This window comes from Tupaia chinensis, unplaced genomic scaffold (genome assembly GCF_000334495.1).
Source record: "Tupaia chinensis unplaced genomic scaffold, TupChi_1.0 Scaffold000094_1, whole genome shotgun sequence".
Taxonomy (NCBI): domain Eukaryota; kingdom Metazoa; phylum Chordata; class Mammalia; order Scandentia; family Tupaiidae; genus Tupaia; species Tupaia belangeri.
Window position 1 is genome coordinate 3,011,987 of NW_006159556.1, and position 5,439 is coordinate 3,017,425.

Consider the following 5,439-nt stretch of genomic DNA (forward strand, 5'->3'; position numbering starts at 1 on the left):
TGAAAGTAGGTCTTACACTAAAATTACCCTAGAAAATTCAGCCAAGAGACAGGTCAGAGTTCATACTGCATCCATTCTGATAGACTAGGCCAAGTTAGTTAAGATTCAGTAACGAGGGGCCAGCAAGTGGCATGGTGGTTAAGGGGCTGGACTCCCACATGGTCAATGATGGTTTGAGTCCTGGACCTGGTGGCTTGCTTTCACTCTCCACCCCCACCCCCAGTCTCTCTCTGGTCAAATTAAAGAATAATAATGATAATTTTAAAATAAATCATTCTTATTTGGGGGGGGGTTGCTATAGGGCACGTGCACTCGTCAGAAAGACAGAGAGAGACAGAGAGAGAAAGCGAGAAATCCCCCCCCCAGGGGGGATGGCCATGCCACAATTCCTTCTCCTCCACTCTCCTCTTGGGATCTTGGCCACGCACGCACCCAGCGTGAGTTTAAGCCACCGGGTCCAGTACTCGAACTGCGTTCAGCTACGTGAGAGTTCAGTGACATAGCCATTATGCTTACTGCTGGTCCCAAATAAATAGTTCTTAAAAAAAAAAAATAAAAAACAGATTCAGTAACGGGCCGGTGGGTAGTGTGGTGGTTAAAGGCATTGTATTCCCACATGGCCGACCATGGTTCAAGTCCCAGACCTGGCAACTTGCTTTCTCTCCCCCCGACTTGTCTCTGTCTCTTTCTTGTCAAATTAAAAAATAATAAGAATAACAAATGGAATTAAATAAATAATTCTTTAAAAAGTAAAAGAAAAGATTCAGTAGCCAATAACATTAAAATATCAATATATTGGGGCCAGCAGTTGGTGTGGTGGTTAGGATGATGGACCCCACATGGCCGACTTGGATTAGAGTCCCAGACCATGCGACTTGAAAATCATGCTGAGCACATGTGTGTGCATGCCCAAGATCCCGGGAGGGGGGTGGAGAAAGGATTGTGGTATGGCCATCCCCCTGGGGAGGTGATTTCTCATTTTCCCTCCCTCTGTCTCTCTCTCTGTGGAAAGCACATGCCCCATGGCAAAAACAACTTAAGAAAAAAATCAGTGTCTTAAAACAACGAAGGTTTGCTTGTGGAACATGCTATGGCCATCATGGGTTGCAGCATTTTCTTCTTCATAGTCGCTCCAGAACCAGACTGAGGAAGCAGACATTATCTGGAACGTTGTCAATGGCACTGACAGAAAGAAAAGTGAGCCTTGGAGGGTCTTGCAGAGGGACATTTCCAACTCAGAAATGACCCTATCATCTCCACTTAGAACATTGACCCGAACCTGTCACAGGTACCCTGCCCTCCCCTGGCAACACCCACAATGGGGCCAAGAGCCCCTGGTGGTAGAGAGGGGGATAGACACTGGCAAACAGTGCTAGCAGTGAGTATCAGACCTTATTGCCTTATTTGAGAATTGGTGATTTAAATAACAGAGTGCAATGTTTATAACCTTTCTTTTTTAAAAAAAAAATTATTTATTTATTTATTTATTTGGAGAGGTTTTTGCTATAGGGCATGTGTGCTCGCCGGAAAGATAGAGACAGAGAGACAGAAAGCAAGAAATCACCCCCCAGCGGGGATGCCCACGCTGCAATCCCTTCTCCTCCATTCTCCTCTCGGGATCTTGGACATACACGCACACGTGCCTGGCGTGAGTTTAAGCCACCGGGTCCGGTACTCAAACAGCAGTCAACTACATGGGAGTTCAGCGACATAGCCATTATACTAACTGCTGGTCCCAGAATTATTTTATTTTTATCATTATTTTTAAATTTGACCAGAGAGAGACAGAGGGAAATTGAGAAAGCAAGCCGCCAGCTCCAGGACTCAAACTGTGGTTCGCCATGTGGGAGTCCAGTGCTCTAATCACCACGCCACCTGCTAGCCCCAGTTTACCATCTTTTTTTTACACAATACACTTATAAAATACCGTAGTCTTCACAACAGCTTTATATGAGAAATGCATGCTTAGCGACATTAAATACTTGAGTTAAAAAGTAGAAAACTCAGAAATGGAACGATAATTAAAATCTCTGTACCACTGGTACTGAAATGAAGCTTATTTACTCCATAGTTATGAAGGTAAATTTCAGAGAGGGAGAAAAGCAACAATCGTAATTAAAAATAAAATTATTGCTGCAAGTTGGTGTGAGGACAAGATTTGAAGATTCTTTGTGCCAGTATTTTGGTGGTTATCCTGGTGACACAAAGAAAGGATGTTTGTGCTAGCAATTCAGGACAGAGACCCCTGTACCCTGAAAAACTACACCCTAGTACTGAGGGCCATGTTTTAGGCATGAGGCCAGAGGTGGTATTCAGATACTTACCTGGAAAATTACTGACTCCGAGTAAACAAGAATATTCACCTCTACTTAAAATTGTTGTTTTGTTTTGTATTTTTTTTTTTTTGCCATGGGATACATATGCTCACCAGAGAGAGAGAAGAGAGAGTAAAAGTGAGAAATCTCCCCCCAGAAGGGATGGCCACACTGTAACCCCTTCTCCTCCATTCTCTCTTGGGATTTTGGAAACACCTACATGTGCCCAGTGTGAATTTCAAGCTGCTGTGTCCAGAACTTGAACCTCAGTCAGCCATGTGGGTGTCTAGCGCCTTAACCACTCTGCCACCTATTGGGCACCGCGACCTCTAATTTTCTTTTAACAAAAAATAAATTGAGGGGCCAGCACATTGTTTGGTGGTTAAGATGCTAGACTCCCACGTAGGCGACTGAGGTGTGAGTCCCAGACTTGGTGCCTTGAAAATCATGCAGGGCACATGTGTGCAAGCTCAAAATTCCAAGAGGAGAATAAAGGAGAAGTAATTGTGGCATATCCATCCCCTCTGTGGGGGCCATTTCTCATTTTCCCTCTCTCTCTCTCTCTCTAGCAAGCACATGCAAAAAAGAAAAGAAAAGCAGAAGTACCTAATTCTGCTGGCTTTATTCTTAATTAGCTGTGCTAGGTATGATAAGGTATGGTTTTCAAATACAATTTCAATCCAATATACGTATATTCTCAGGACAGCCTAACTGACTTTGATTACCTCGGGACTGTGGATTACAGTCTATTATAGGGAAAGGATGTAGCAAAGTCATGAGCTTGGAGTTTGCAAGTGCTTAAAAAGAAGATGCAAGCTCCAAGGACAATTCAAAGTATTTTATATTTCCAAGCTTCAAATTTCCCACATCAATAGTTGGTTTGTTGGGACCAGCAGTTAGCGTAATGGCTATGTCCCACGTAGTCGACAGCGGTTTGAGACCCGATCCCAGTGGCTTAAACTCACTCCGGGCGCGTGTGCGTGCGAGGCCAAGATCCTGCGAGGAGAATAGAGGAGAAGGGATTGCAGCATGGCCATCCCCCCTTGTCGGGTGATTTCTCGCTTTCTGTCTCTCTGTCTCTCTCTGTCTCTCTGGCAAGTGCATGCGCCCTATAGCAAAAACCTCTCCAAAAAAAAAAAAAAAAAGAAAAAAAATAGTTGGTTTTTTTTTTTTTTACATGTATTTATTTATCTTATTTGTTGTGATTTTTAAGTCACTGGGCCCAGGACTTGAACTGCAGTCAGCCATGTGGGAGTCCAGCACTTTACCTACCACACCATTCTCATCAACAGTTTTTTGTCATTGCCAATGTTTTTCACATTTATGAAAGCAAAGTTCTTCATTATCTGCACCAAACTTTGGTCCAAATGTTAGTGAAGTGAAAAATGATACCATATTATTGATGAACAGATTTAAAAAGAACTTAATTGTAATGCAGCTACCATTTTGCTCCATTAAAAGCAAAAGTTGTCCAAGTCACTACAACAGAAAACTGAAAATGCATTGATCTTTACGTACTTAGGATATGTGTGCTTTTCCGTTACGTATATTTCTTCTTTAAAAATAATTATTTATCTTATTTATTACCATCATTATTTTTAAACCTGCCATAGGGCATGCACGCTCACCAGAGACAGAGAGGGAAAGTGAGAAAGTAAGCTGCCAGGGACTTGAACCGCAGTCAGCCATGTGAGAGTACAACACCTTGATCACCATGCCACCTGCTGCTGGCCCTTATATATAATATTTTAATGAAAAGCTTTTCAAAAAGAAAATTACATGAAGCCCATGGAAATTAAATCTTAACCCAACTTCAAGGCATGACTAGAATTTGTGAAACTTCAATGTGAGAATCATTCTCTAAATAGATTACTTAAATACACTGGATTCAAAACAGTTGTCCCGGGAAACAATATCTGAAATATCAAAACAAGTTAATCATTTACCTTTAAAATCTCTAATCTCTCAGCTTTTTCTTATCTCCAGGGGTATCACCATAGTTTAATCCATGTCATCTCCAACTTTAAATCTCTCTGCCATAATCTGTTTAGCTGTCTCCCTAAAGTCTAATCTACTTACTCCTCACACATTAACCAAAGTGATTTAAAGTCTAAACCAGATCATCTCATCCCTTTCCTTAAAATACCTCAATGGGGCCCACTGAGCAGAAAATTAATGCAAACTCGCAGACGCCAGTGGCCCCCCCCCCCCCAGCTCACTACAGCGACTCTTCCTCTTCTCACTTTGCCAGAGCCACACTGGCAGCCATCCAGTTCTTCCAAAACGCCAGCCAGGTCGTCCCACCTCAGGACCTTCGTTCCACTGTCCTCTGTGTCCAGACCATCATTTTTCTGGCTCCATGGCTGAGAAATGCATTTCCTTCTCACTCTGAGACTCAGCTTAAATACCAGTTTATAAAGTGCTCACATAACAACTCTATCTAGATTCAACTTCCCATTTTTCCTTCATTTCCTTCCCTTCCATGTTAGGTGCCTATTTCCCTGTCGGTTTCTCCCTCTTCCTTGTTATACTGTGAATTCTGCGAGGGCAGCTCACCTGTCGGGGTCAGGATTTGATTCCCAGTGCCCAGCAAAAGCCTGGCCTAACAGAGGTCCTGCACAAACACAGAAATGCCTGGTGAGTGAATAAACCGGCATTCCCAAGATACCACAAGCCTGGTCAGCTGCAAAGAACACTTCCCTGTGACTTTTTCGAAGAAATAGCAATGGAGCCAAATGCCTTTCTAGCTCCATGCCCAGGCAGTGTTGGCATTCCGTTCTGGGTTTCCTAGCTGTCACCACCATCTGGCCTCTTCCAATGCAACACCCATCCTACGCTTCCACCCTCTGGCGAGGTTCCCAGTCTGCCTGCCCCACCCACCGCCGGACGCGCCCCCTCTTTGATTGGTGCGCTAACCACGGGAGGGCGGAGCGCCACCGCCAGCCGCTACTGGCCCACGTTGACGTCGCTCGGCGGAGCGCGGCTGGAAGTCGAAGTCAAATTGCTGCTGCAGGAGGCTCGCTCCCAACGGGATTTCTGATTGGCTACGATCACTGGCCGACGCACCGCCTTGCCGAGCACCAACTGGTCCAAGCTACTGTCAGTCAGCGGGAACAGACCTCCC